A 14,918-nucleotide genomic window follows, 5' to 3' on the forward strand; every position below is an offset into this window, starting at 1 on the left:
TCCAAGCGGGTATGACAGTCATTCAGTTTGTCATTAATAAAGATGGTTTTATACATCTCACTGCACTTCTTTTCAAAGAGGAGTAGCTATGGTTACAGTTGTATGGTAATGGTCATTTCAGGTTATGATTGCTAGCTGCAATTCCCCTTCCTCCAAAACATCACAGTTTTCTCATTTCAACAGAGCCTCTCTTGACTTTGCTGTTTAATGAAAGACACAGCAAGGAAAACCGCTTTCTTCTCTTTGGCCTTTGCTCTGATCCACCACTGAAATGGCATCGCGTTCTGTGCCACTGCATTTTTTTCACCATTGACTGTTCTTTTCTAAAAAGCTTGGAAAACAAAGATGGATCAAGCTCTGGATTTGAATCTGAATTGAGCAGAAGCACCTGAAAACAGCAGCAACGTTCAGTGCTCCTGTTGAGACCAAGAGCATTCGTGCGATCACCATGGGGATTCTAACATTTCTATATCTAACAGCGTGGTTCAGAGGTCAGATCTGGTTATCAGGTTTCTTGAGCTTGCACATCTTCGATTTAGAAGTACTCTTGAACAGTAGGCCTGGCCAGTGAGTCATGACTACTAATTCTCCTACTCATCCTTTAAATCCACCCATTAATCTCAGAGCTGTTAGCTCTTTTTTGAACTCACCTCACCTTGTCTTTACTAAAGGAAATTACTTAGAAAAATTCTTAAACATATAACCATGGTCTGTTCTGCAAGTTTCCAGCATATAACTATGCTATAAGTAGATGGTCAAGACCAGTTCAACCTACTGATTACTAAAAGATTTTGTGATATGCTCTGATATTTGTTTCCACTTCCACGTCTTTTTCTAGTAGGGAAACAAGAAACTTCCTTGAAAACAGTGAACAACTTAAAACCCAATGACGAACATAGCAGTCAGGCAGTCCACCAAGCTAAAAATGTTGGTTTGCAGGAACACCTGCACAGGTTTTTCTAACACAGCCACTGAACAGTGCAGTCATTTTTAAACAGTTTTTGCATAAATCTCTGATTTGGTCTACTAGAAGAAACTCCATGAAAAAGGAAAAAAATACAAGGAAAGACTAACAGCTTGCCAGTGAGCACAGTGTAGATGAATAGCTCTCCAGTGAGCTGGAAACAACCTCTGCTGGGATTTTGAGCACACTGACTTAGCACACAGATAGCCATGAGTCTCAACTCTTAAGTTGTGTAGAAAAATCTGGCAGAAGCCACATGAAAATACATGCTGCAAGCTACTAAAACAGTCACCTAAATTATGAATGTAGGAGCCCTTCACCCCCACGCTGTCAACACCCCCATACTGTCAGTGAAGAGAGGGATATCAGCAAACAGAAGTTTAATCCATCAAATATCTGAATCCCCTTTGCAAGTGCCCATCTCTCTCGAGTGCCTCAGTTAAGTATCTAAACTTAGGTAAGAGGAACCTGGACCTTAGTAAAACAACCATCTGCCAAGGACAGTTAAAAAAAGATGTCTGCTCCAACCATCTTGCAGAAAAAATAGCCACAGGTCATGAAAGTCATTCCCGCTGGAATTACACCATTACTATACCAATCCAGCCTGTTGCAGCAGAGGAACAACTACCAACCCTGAAGCTAGTTAGATTAAACCAGTGTAGGTTTGTCTTCGCTCCACTGCTCACACACATCACCACGTACCAAAATGCCTCACTGCTTCAGTGTACACCACCTCACTACACCCTCCTAAAGTAGGGTCAGGCACGTAGCTCTGGTTTAGAAGTGAGGAAACACAGCTCAGCAGGACAACCCTCAGGTCATACAAGACAGCCATGATTCCTCTCATGGACCTCCAAGCCTCAAGCCAACGTCCACTGGCCCATGCACCTCCTTCATGGTGTCTGTGATGTCTGGGTTTCTGAACCCACCCCCAGCAAAGTGACATGGGGCAGCCTACAATGGAGCAGAAGCAGGAGTGGACCTCAGCCCTTCTTGTCACTTAGGCACATGCCATAGCACCACACCAGCCAGCTCCTTTTCTGAAAACCTCCTTCAGGTGGAGAATTCAAGGTAAAATTGTAGAATACTTTGTTTTTCACTCCCAAAGGAGATTTTCTTTGTTAATGGAATGTAGAATTGTACCCTTGGTGTTCATTATTTGTTGAATTTTGAATCAAACACTTAAGACTTCAATGTTCAGCATCCAAACTGGGTAACAGAAAGCCTATATTCAGAGAAACACCTGTGGAGACATAGAGCAAGTGTGCACAGCACCTGAAATTTCCATTGCAGCAGTTGGCGATGTGAATGGATCTGAAATTCCACATGGAGCCCTGAATAATACCAGGAAACCTCCTGAGCACTAATGTCTCCATTTCAAATTATGATCGTTCCTTCCCTAGTAGTTTATAGCAAAAAATGGCTTTAAATAGTAGGGGGTAGCAGCATGGAGATACAGCAGCGTTGCTCTTCAGTAGCCCACAAAAAGTCAATGATGCACTGAGGGTCTAATTTGCATTCATCAGGATATAAACAGATATTTGTGCCTATCAGTCTGACCCATGCTTAAAGAGGAGGAAACGTAGCAAATATTCTAAGCAAAATTGTAGATTTAAGCCCAGATATAATATTGAGGGTCAGCATGCATTTGCAATTATACAAAAATAGACAACAGTGACTGAAATGTCTGCTAAAACTTTTTTTTCTGCTAGGAAGCTGTTACTTCAACAAAATGCTTCTGAGATTTTTGGGATATTTATTTACTTCAAACAGGATTTTCATGTAGATTTGGATATCTAACAATGAGGTTTTCAATCTAGGCTGGTCATCTAAGCTTGCTCTCTAGAGAGGGCAATGGCAAAGAAAAGTCCTAGGTTGAGAGGCAACTTTCAACCACCTCTACTAAATGTTGCTGCAGATTTTTGTATCCAGTGTTTTAAAAATTAGAACTGAGAAAGTAGTACATCAAATATCTGCCACAGCAGCTCAAAATGGTGCTGAGGTCAATTAATATTTGTACACTTTCCTTTTAAATTCATTTCTGACCAGTGTTGGAGAGGACAAGTATATTAACAGAAATTAGAGGACATTTGAAGTTAAGTGTGGTGCTCAGAACCATATGCATTTGCACTCAGTCAGAGAACAGAAATAGTAATGGGTGACCTAAGCCCCCACTCAATATTAGACACCGCAGCAGAAAATCTAAATATAGAACTGAGCAAGAAAAGACTGGAATTACTCATAAAATTTATCTGACAAATAACTGGTACCTCCCAGAAAAGAATGGGTATATTTGAGAAAACTGCAAGCTGTTCACAAAACATTTGTAAGCAGAAATAGAGGCAAAGTCACTGAGCAAATTATTCATTCATTCTGATTACATTGTTTGAACTGATGCAAAACTGTATCCAAGTTTTAAGTAAATGTTAATTGTGTTCTATTTTCTAGCTTCACTTTACATTTTGCTAAGAAATTAAATGTCAGAATGTCCCTGAATGTGCACTCTGAGAAATGAAGCTCTCTTGAAGTCCTTTAAATTCCTAATCTTATTGCACTTAAATGTTATTCCTTCAGCTGAAGGAATTATTTAATGAAATACAGTATATTTCAGGGTGGCACATCAAAAATGTCTATTTCACCAATCTCTTCTTTTATCATGTCAATTTTCTATTCCACTTTATCTTATTGGAACACTGAAAGTTCAGCCACTAAGCCTCTTGTAACTGTTGTCAGAAATCAGTCCTAAAGTTTCTCAGCTTCTGGTTTACTTTATTTTTTTTCAATCAAGCAACAGCATCTGAAATATTTCTCCTCTGCAAAAATCATTGAGTGCAGAGAAAAAACATGGTTTATCTTTTTTGCCAGTGTCCATGGATACTGTCAAAATGTATTTATCTTCAGGGTGTATGTGCTAAAGGACTGGTACCCAAATCAGATGCACTCTGGGCATCTGTATGGGGTGTCACACTTACGAACAACACCCCAATTCACTGAAGGATGGAAAACTGTTGCTCCTACATTAATTGATATCAACCTGGCTTCAAAGCCCCCAAGACAGGTTTGCATTTCCACAAACCCTGGAAAAACACAGTGTCTGCTTGTGCCACTGGTGGGACTACTGGTCCTGTGGTTGATCTGTCTATATACATGCATTCCCCAGTAAAATCCCTATTAAATTTAAAATGCTCACTGTAAATTGCCCACCTGGAATTACTAGAATATAATTTCTGTGTCATTCATTCAGTGCTACATGGCTTATGATCAAGCCTGATTTGGTTAATGCTATAAGTATTTGAAATTTAAAAAAAAAAAAAAAAGGAGAAACCCCATTTTCTCTATCTCATTTTTTACATCTGTTTATTTAAGTTGGAAAAATTAACCAAAGAAGAATGCCAGGGACCTGCCTCTGGCAACTCATTTTTGTGCTGCAATTTTTCTTCCCCCTCTCCTCTCTGCTCCTCAGGAGAGATCATTAATATGAAATGCTAGGGGACAGGCCAGCAATTCCACATTACTCACTCAGAGAGAGCAATTATTTCTAGTCTGATTTGCACCTTGCAAGCCAGGCTTGGTTCGCAGGCGGGACCAGATGGTTGAAGGAACCACACGGCACAGGAAGGTGCTGGGATTTATTCACCAGCTGCTCAACTCCGCCCCAGAGTGCTGTGTCCCGCTGATGGGCGAACGCATTTTTAGTTGGTGCTCAGCAAACCTTAGCTTCCCTCCAGCATTGCCCGTGCCAGGGTACTTCATGGTGTTCCACCCCCATGGGTGAGAAAACTGAGGCACAAAAGGCTTTAATCATGCAGGTTCTCACAGCTGCTCAGGCGGTGCTATCCATGCACCACGTCCTACTGTTTGGATCTCTTTTGAGGCAACATGATGGACTATCAATTATCAACATCAGTTAGGAGAAAGCAGGGCAGATGCTGAGGAGTAAAAGATGAGCTAAAAGCAGTTTCCTAATGATCTGTGTCCTCCATAGCACAGAATATCTGTGTAAGACCAAGATGCAAGTACAGTGACGTGATCAATTCTGGTACTGCCTGGCAGTGCTACAGCCCCAGCTTCTGCAGGAAATTAATGGGGACAATCTCAGCCAGCGCATGCAAGTGCATGGGAATCACTTGGAATGAAAAGCACTCTGTCTAGAGAGCTCAGCGTGACTAACTGATTATTACTTATAATTACTTATTATTGCTATCTTACTCCAAGTTCCCACATTATTGTCATCATCATCTGGGTAGAAATTCACAGAAAAATCAAATAAATGTGATGAAAAAGCACAAAACTGCATTGAAGCCTCTGGTTCTACCTAAGTGCATTATCAGTGGAAACATGACCACGTTGCAACTCCTGTAACCCTCAGGATTTCCATGGGATAAGGGTTTACGCTCTGCCCTTTAGCTGCTTTTGACTGCTCTCGCTGTGGGAGGAGGCTCTTTCGGAAGATGATGCTGCCAGACCACAGCAGCTCACCACAGGCATGGGGTGAATTAGGGCAGCCCTAGGCAGCAAAGCATCTAGAGCAGTCCCAAGTCAGGGGGAAGGCGGTGATGACCTTTCTGTTCCTGTTTAAGACCTCAAGAACTGCATAGCAGAAGTGCTAAAGGCCACAGGAAACTCAGCCTTTTAGAGCTAAGCGCTATACACCCACATCCCTGTCCAGTTATCTCTGCATTTACCCTGCCCTAGGAGTGCCAAATGCCCCGTAGTGTCAGCCAAGACTGTAGCCTGCTGTCTGCGTGCAGCAGACTCCCCTTCCCACCCTGCCCTGCCCTGCCCTTGCTTCCCTCTGATTCTCCATAGTTCATCTGTAAAATATTTCATGCATTTTTTTGGATGAGTCTCCACCCCGTCCTTGTTTCCTTCAGAGCCACAATGGAGCCATCCTCACAGCCCTTGGAAGGAAACTGGCAGCTTCACAATGAAGCTTTATCAGACCCGGACATGTAAATATTTCTTATAAAATGTGACCTGACGTCAGTTCCCACACCATGCCACTTGGGACCGCACTGCCTCACTCTCCTTCTCTAAGTCAATCCAGAGGCAATTTTGGGTTGGTCAGCCACCCAAAGGGGCACTCTCCCTAACATCCTAAAATTAAGTGTAAGGCACATGACTAACAAAGCACGTCTGCCTAGTTACTTTATCCAGCCATGAAGAAGCAGGGAAAACGTTGGTTGGTGAAACAAAGATGAGCTAGATCCTAAATTCATAACCAGAGCCTGTGCGTGAGGGGATGGGAAGTTTTTTGCTGGCCATAGCTTAGCCACCATCACATCCCCCACTGTGTAATGCCAGGTCCACCCGGGACGGAGCCCATATCACTGCTGTGGAGAGGAGCAGCGAGGGACACCAAAGCTGGAGGAGGCCCACGCCAGGCTCCTGCTTCTACCCCTACCTTTTCTCTCTCACAACAGGAGCTGAACCTCAACACACATTGAGGTACCCCCTCTGAAAGCAGCACAGACATTGCCATTTATTCCCATGTCTGATGGCACTTCAAATCATTTCCTCATCTGTTAAATGAAGTCCATGGTCCTTAAGCATGTGATTCACTCAGAGAAGGCTGTCCCTAGATATTTCTTCCTGGTGGCGAACGGGGATGCACTAGTTAATAGTGGCACAGTGATGGAATTGCCAGACAAATGGGAACAGTTCTCATCATTTTAATAATCTAGCACTACTAGCAGCACAGGTATAGATATTTTTAAAATGTGATTTTATCATGATGGCATCGGTATCAGAGAATGTGTTTGTCTTGAGGCTAGACAGTAAAGAAAGGAAGATATTGGGTTTCCTTGACTACCTTTCATCTGCCTTAAAAATTATGGGTTTCCTTTATTATCTGGTTTCATCGGTTATCGCAAGTAAAATAACACATCCTCAACCCTGTTAATAACTTGTATGTTGGTATGTTCCCCACCTTCTCTCTCCTGTCTCCACAGATGGGGAGAATATTTCCTGCTCTCTGTGCTCCTGGTTTCCTCCCCCTCTCCATGCTCCTCTCCCCTCACCCACCTCCATGTTTTGAAGCAGGAAATATTTCTTGTTTGTTTACAAGAAGGAGGGAGAAAATATTTTTCAAACAAACAAACCTCAACCAGGCAGTGCTCAGGTGATGTGCAGTGGAACAGATTTCAGCTAGTTGCTCGAAGAAGACTCGTCAAATTTCCTAGAAGAGAAATTATTACATTTCAGAAGGAGCTGGCCTGGCCCTGAGTGGTGGCTGAACCTCCAGACCTGAGCTCCCTTCCAGCCTGAATTGCGCGTGATTCAATGATCAGCCCCACCCTGTAAAGCCCCTCTGTCTCCAGGACAGACCCATGGTGCTGGCTGCATCCTGCTTGGCTCCACTCATGGCTTATGCGGTGCTCAAGCATCACTGGGTGCTTGGCTGTAATACTTGCCATCATTTAAAACCTTTTGGGACAACTTTTTATGATTTTGACATTTCAGGGCTCTCTCAGATGCACATGTCAACAGGGAAATACATCATTTCGGGCTCTGTCTTATTCCCCATTGCCTTCCACTTCCCCAAAGTAAGTGATTATTTTGCATTCAGTCTCTCAATACCAGTATCCTAAACCATCTGACAAGCCCTGCTTGACTCCTGAAATCTGGTTGCTTTTGACATGAAAATCATCAACAGCTTAAAAGTAATGCTGCGTAAGGACTTTCCTCAAGGAGCAAAGACAAAATGTTCTCTGCCATCATTGGTGTGGCTGATAACAGGAAAAGAAGAAGAAGATGCAACAAGCTATGTCCTGTTGGCACATACTGAGCTAATTCAACAATTTTATTGTGCATATTGGAATATAAAGGTATAATCTATTTTTTGCTGCTGTTTTAGATGCAATAGTTTTAAATAAACATTGTTATTGCCCTTAAATAATCATTATCTCCTTTTTTATGTCTGGCACAAAATTAAGCTACAGAACAGTGCAGGAGACATTTAGAGATTGAACACAGAGAGAAATGTATTCATCCCTAGCTGCTGTTCAGGCACTTATCTATCTGCTGTCCAAGCTGGCCAGCTCAGACATGCTGTGCTCACGGGCCAAAATGGCAGGTAGACTGCAGTAAACTGTCACGTGGGAAAGAATACTTATTTTTGTCCTTCAGCCTGCAGGAGGAGAATCTGCAAGTCCACTGAAAATTACTTTTCAGAGGGTCAGGTCCTTCGCTGTCAAAATTCTTGATGTTTTGTTCATTTGGAGGGGTGGAAGCAAACATTGGAATTTGTATGTGCTCTGCTAATGCCAGTGCACTCTTTTCTCTACTGGCAATCTTGTGAAAATCAATTTCTGTCTAAAAAGATAATTTCTGCAGTTGCTATCAGCTCCTGCCATATTTCATGTGAATGAGAAGGGGCTGTTGTTGCTTTCCACTGGTCATGCTGGCTCTTCCAGTCCCTGTACACTTCATGGTCCCTGTTCAAGCATGAATGTTCCAGTCTGTTTCTCTAAATAACTCCTTGGTCCCTCATCTGTTTGGCTCCAGGGACTCACACACCCTCTTTATTTCTGTAGATAACTAAAAAAAGGTGCTGTTTTTTCACACAAAGTTGCCAGACTGTCCAGAATCACATCAGTGATTCCCAGCATAATCTTACTCGACATGGCATTTAAAAATACGATTATTTATAAACAACATGAAAATGTAGCCATTTTTTAAATATTTGCTCCACAACAGTTACTGATGAATCAACATTTCCCATCCTTCCCCTTCCAGTAAGTTTCTCAGATAAGAACATGCTGCCCTTCCTGCTGGAAATCCTGTCATGTCTTTGGAGACCTCGTCTTCTTCCTTCCTCTCCAAGGATGCACCAAGAATGAAGGAAAAGTTGTTAAGGATAATGATATCAGGTTTTTGTTCATGTAGGGGCTATACTTTAAAATTCATACAACACCCTTGAGCCAGATCTGTTGAGGTTTTTGTGCCATGCTACAGAACAAAGATAATGACACGGATGTTTCCTACCAAAACAAATAGTGGTACCACTCTGAGGAGCTCCAGGTGAACATAACCCAGCTGGGCTGCATCAAGATGCACAGACACAATAGGAGCAGCGGACATCCACTTGCTGTAGGTCACATCTGGTAACAAGATGAAACTTGGCTACCATCTACGGAAACTTTGGGGTCCCCAGGACCAGCAGTGCTGACTAAAACAACTTCTCCTGCTCCTGTATCCCTCGCTTTACACAACTCACTTGACAAGATCATGTCATCACACTAGGTACTGTGGCAGTGTTTATATATGCAAGAAGGAAAACTGCAGAAAGAGAATCGGTATATTTGGGAAGTGGATTTGCTCATCTTCAGTCTAAGAGCACTTTAGCTGTCAGAGGACTCTCCTCAAAGGCCTATATGGCACGTTTTATATTGCAGTCAAAAGCACTTCATGCTGATTGCCGTAGCACTGAAATGGTCCCACATGAATCACAAGATGGAGAAACCTCCCTTCATAAGTCAAAACCTGATTATTAAAAGAAAATGTGATACAGACACAACTGGAAGTAAATACAGGCAGATTTCAAGCCAAAGGTGAATGAAGGAACTCCTGTGGAGTTGTTTTTAGTAAGCAACTTTTCCACTCAGGAAATCCTCAGGTACTTTGTGACTAAAAATAGGAGTAGCAAAGTGCATTGCAGTTTGTGTGGGACTGCATCATCCTTGAATAGGAGGCAGGTACAAATGCAGATTATTCTTTTTGTAATTCTAAGATGGTGTAGCACAATCATGCATTTGGTTTTCTCTTTTTAAGCTTCCTGAGATGCTTTGTTGAGACATTATTGAAATGTTATTGAGTTTCATTTGACCTGCTGTCACTGTACTGTCACATAAATTGGGAATAAATCTGACATATTTAAAATGCTTCAGAACAGCTTCTGCTTTCTAAGCCTGCAATTCCTCTGCAAGGTGATAAAACAACACACTGAAATCCATGTTAATTTTGTTTCAGGGTGATTTCATGTAGATGGCCTGGCATGCAACATTTCAAGCTTGTGTATTCTTTGAGCTGTCACCTAGGCTTTTCTCTGCAACTATGATGGCTAGAAACTTCATTTTACTGTTAAATGAAAACTGAGACTCTCATGCAACCTCATCTCTCCAGAAACTCTCACTACCAGAAAAACACAAATTATCACAAGGCCCTTCAATAAAAGAGATCATCAAGAGCAATGTACTTCCCAGTGAATTCCACATTCAGGGTTTGATTACCAATGAAAGCAAACAGAAATGTAAAGAAGAAATCCTTATTACATCTGTTGGCTAGCCAGGTTTACTCACTGGTGCTCTGCAGTTTCCTAGAAGTATGTGATTGGGCAAATACCCTGCAATTTGATTCCTTGCTCCAGTTCGGCCCCACATTCACAGGGTGCTGGGCTGGGCTATTAGCAGCAGGTACAAGGCTGGTCTGGGAGACCCTGAGACTTTTTACAGTTACTTCACCCATCAGCTGAACACACAGGAGCCAGCCCCATTCTTTTCTAAAGGTACCCTCTAAATCGTCTGTCCAGTTTGTTGTAGAGAAAGCTCAGCTTTGGGCCACTGATCTTTGGATTCTCTTTAATTATAATTTTCTGGCTGGCAGCCTCACTGTCAATGATAACTGAGGAAGTAATTTTCACAGAAGGAAGAAATTCATTCCTGTGGTAAGTACAGAGGTAACAGAGCCAAAAGTTTTAGGTTCTCTTCCGAACTGCACTATACATACATTTCCTTTTTGCAGGGCAAATCATTTAACCTCTCTACCTGTTTGTCCTCATCTCTAAAACGAGGAAGGCAGAACTGACCCAGTTCTTATTTCAAATGGCAAATAGTTTCAAAGCATTTTGAAGTCACTAAATAAAAGGCATTTCAAAAGGACAATGCATTGTTCCTGTCACACTGCTATGTAACACGTAACGAGAGGTAAAATATGAAATCAAGGGAAGCTTAAATCCCTCCTGAAGCTTATAAAGGTTAATGCTCTGCCTTCAGATTCGGATGCAAGAACTGTCCTGAACATGCTACACATATTTAGGATGAAGAAGGAATCGAGCTGACAAAAAAGCAGTTGCCTGTCTCTTTGCTTATAGAAGTTTTAACATTGTGATAAGAGCTTTTGCCTTAGTGATAAACAGACACACGCACACCGGGATACATGTAGGTTTGGTGCCTTTTATCAAGGCTATGTCAGGTGAGGATCTGGCTCGAGTCCTTGTTCTACTTTTTCTTTTTTCTTCTCCTGTTAAAACTGAAACTATTTCACCATAAAGCTATTAATACTTCAAGAGGGAAGAGAGGTGACGAAAAAGCAGTCTCGAGGCACAGAGGATGTAAGTCAGCTTTTGGACATCAGAGCAGAGTTCACATGCATTTTCTTTACAGGGTGGATCGGCTGATCCGTCATGCAGGCACCACAGCCATGATGAGAAAAGGGGCACCTAATGTTCTCCTTCAGGTTCAGCCACATCTGCCTCCATTTATCTTAGAATGAGGCATTGCTGTTGCCGCTAGAAATTAACTCAGGGATGCATGAGTGCTACTAAGATCAGGGTCTGGGTATGACACCAGATCATTGCCTTTTGTGCAGGAAAGAGTGCCCTTGGAAGAGTTGGTAGGAATTTGTAACTGGAGGAAGCTGAGAGGAGCAACCCCAAGAGCCAGATTCTAACCTGAGAATGAAATTAAATCATGTGTGTTCAAATAAAGTTCCTGAAATTCAGGATCAGAGGCCACACAGATATTTACTGCAAGCCCTGAAAAGAAAGGTAACGCGCAGAGACTTGGCGAAGCTTCTCTGCAAGAATTTCACAGGGGGAAAAAGCCAGTCCTAAGATATGGAGTTTGTTCCTGTAGAAGCAGCGGGGATCTGCTGTTCCTATGTGCAGTTATTGCCCATAGCAACTACAGTTCTGACACACGGGTCAGACTTGTAGCTCAGAGTCCAACACATACCATCAGCACGGAGGGGAATGCCAACCAGAGGAAAGTTTACAGGACTTTTTTTGTTGACTCTTTGAATACACCTAATATTCAACCTGACTGCCCTGGTACCACACCTTGCATATGGCACGAACCAACCCGCTTGGCAAACTCAACCACTGACCCGTTGTTTCAGTTCCCCAGACACAGCACGGTGGGTCGGGTCAGCTGTCAAGAAGGCTCCCTCACAGCAGGCTTAGGATGTGTCCTTGCACATATTCCTACAACAGCCCTGACTTTTCCTGTATGTGGTGTGGGGCTCCTGTCATTAGTACACTCACGCTCTTTTGTAACAGAGCAGAGTAATATGATAACAGGGTTTTATTTGGGGTCTGTCTTCTCACTGCTCCCCTCTCCGCACAGCCTCTCCAAACTCCCCACTAAATCTTCTGTTTGTTTCTTAAGCAAGGATAGATTCAGGAGAAAGAGATTTTTACTTATTTTTGTAAGAACTTGAACCAAGTGGCCAGAGACACTCAGAGACTCAAGACAAGCCTGAGTGCATGAGGATGACACACAAATTTGGGGACATATGACTGAATGCAGTGGGATCCGGGACACCTCTCTTCAGGGCTCAGAGTTGGTCAAACTCTGCTCAACATGGGGTCTGAACGGAGAAGCAAAAGGACCAAACCTCCTCTTCTGAATGTCCCAGAGATAACCTGTAGTCTTAGTACAACTTCCACATGGACACAGGCCCCAAATCTTCACCCTCTGGCCTCTATAGAGCCAAACTGATGTTTCTAGGTGCATTTAGTCCAGTGGGATTTACATTTTTAATACTGTTCATTGTTCTCCTGCCAGAGGTGGGATTTCTAGCAGTTAAAGTGTCCACTGATCCCCAGGAAAACAACTGTCCAGAACAGAGGGAAGAAAATTAAATGCAACATTGATACTGCTCATGTACCTCTCTCCTGGAGAAATTGTGCCCATTTATTCTGTGAGAATGAGGCATGTTTTGTATTAATGTCCTAGATCCAAGCCATTCTTTCACAAGATGGTCCCTCGTCTCCCACTTCCCCTCTCTCATTCTCATTTATCAGTCAATGTCTTGCGTAGTAAAACATGTTTTATAGGATTCTCTTTTTTCTTTAGGGGAGAGGAAGACAGGACAATTTTGACTGTCTATACAAGATTAAAAGCTTTTCCTGTGTATCCCTGTATTTAGCTCATAGGAGGCTGTTTTGTTTAGGCTTTGGCTTTTTTTTTTTTTCCAGGATGTTCTGTCTGCCACCAGGGAATCTTGCAGACTGCAGATCACGCAGTTTAGGTGCTCTGAAAGTTGAGCTGGAGTCATTTGGTTCAAACCAGGGGAGTTGCTTTATCCGTTGCTGAAAGGATGCAACATATATTTATAATCACTCAGTGCAACAGCAATCCCCACCCTGTTCCCATCAGTAAACACAAAACAGAGGGCAGTTTACCAAACAGGACCTGCCAAAAAATAACCACAAGGATGAGTAACCTCAAAATATGTTTTTCATGAGAAATTTGCACAGTGCTGGGGTTCATGGTCTTGTGTTACCTCTCTATTACAAGTTCTGGTTAGCCTATTTGACAGGGCAGGGCCATGTTTGGAGCAGGATGGAGAATAGCCACAGTGCTTGGATGAGGGTATTTGCAGAGTCTGCAGCAAGTAATAGACCCTGTGTCAGACTGCAGCTGAGTAGAGGAATTCCCTGGACAATTTTAACTTATGTTCAAAACCACTTTGATGGACAACACTTTTTCAGCCCAAATGATTATTAAATTGTTGAGACAAAGTGAGCGAAGAATCTCAGATTACATTCCTGGGAGCTGGGCATCCTATTGGCAGCTGGAAATTTGGCTTCTTCCAGTTAGTGTCAAAGCCTAATATTTATTTAAAGCTAGGCTTTGCAGTGCTCTTTATTGTATTTAGAATATTTTCTATCAGTCTCAGGGAAGCTGCCAACTCATCTTAGCCAAACATGACTCCTGCAACCTAAAATTATTGCCTTGTCACATTCAGCCCATTTCTGGGGGACCAAATTAGGAACATATCAACTGATTTATATATTGCAGAGCCAGCCAGTTATCAGCCAAAGTTGATAAGCTGCTCCGTCCAGCAAGTGCTAACAGAGTCATCTATGCTGAAGCCAAAATTAGGACAGAGCTCTACCAAGGAAACAGAAGTAGCTTCATTACACCCAGGGGAGCTGAAGCCTGAGGCTGGCTGAGACACACAGGACGCCCACCCATGGCTATGAACCAGAAAGTCTGTCCTATTAACCCCCACCCCATGGGAAAATGGTAGGAGGTTCAGTGAGAAATACAAGTCCCACAGTTCTGTGAAGGAGCTGGATTATTACTGCTCTGCTTACACTGTCTGAACAGCCTTCTAATAGTTTAATGCATCTGAGTCACCATTAATCCAGGAACTGACCTACTAATCAATAAGCAATAGCCAACAACAGAGATGGTGATCATTTGCTCTTGGTGGCTACTGGAGAAAAAGACCAGAAGACATCAGCGGAAAGGACAATGATGGATGGACAGTAGAAAACAGATCTTAATGTGTGGTCAAACAGCAGAGCGGGTTGGTGGGTGAGATGTGAGTGATGTCTAAGAACAGATCATTCCTGACAGCTGTCAATCAAACCACAGAGCCTGCCCTAGAACCAGCAACTGAGCTTGATGATTAAATGGATAATTGCTTGATCACCAACACTGCATGCTTATGACTAATGTGGAACATCATGAAAAAAAACTGTGGGGCAGGAAGGGGAGGATGGAACATGTAAGTGGAAATAAATCCTGTCTTATTTTTTGCTCAATATAGGCCTTAGAAATCATGTGTGAGTGAGCATTACAGACATGTTCCATATCTACATACAAACAGAAAAAAAAGAAGTACTATAGAAATATAATAGAAACGTAATATAGAAATATATAAAAATACTAAATAATAAACACTAAATACTAAATAGATCAAGTACCACCCTATGATCTCAAGA

General features: G+C 42.4%; 1 long non-coding RNA gene across 3 annotated transcripts in view; it reads right to left on the reverse strand.

The window, feature by feature from the left end:
* LOC141949407 (uncharacterized) overlaps window positions 1-14,918 on the reverse strand; it is a 75,597-nt gene that overhangs the window by 44,385 nt on the left and 16,294 nt on the right. For all 3 annotated transcript variants that reach the window (XR_012630753.1, XR_012630752.1, XR_012630754.1), the window contains exon 3: window positions 7,066-7,142. This is a non-coding gene — a long non-coding RNA (uncharacterized LOC141949407). The remainder of the gene's footprint in view (window positions 1-7,065; window positions 7,143-14,918) is intronic.

This window comes from Strix uralensis, chromosome 13, assembly GCF_047716275.1.
Source record: "Strix uralensis isolate ZFMK-TIS-50842 chromosome 13, bStrUra1, whole genome shotgun sequence".
In the NCBI taxonomy this organism is placed as follows: Eukaryota; Metazoa; Chordata; class Aves; order Strigiformes; family Strigidae; genus Strix; species Strix uralensis.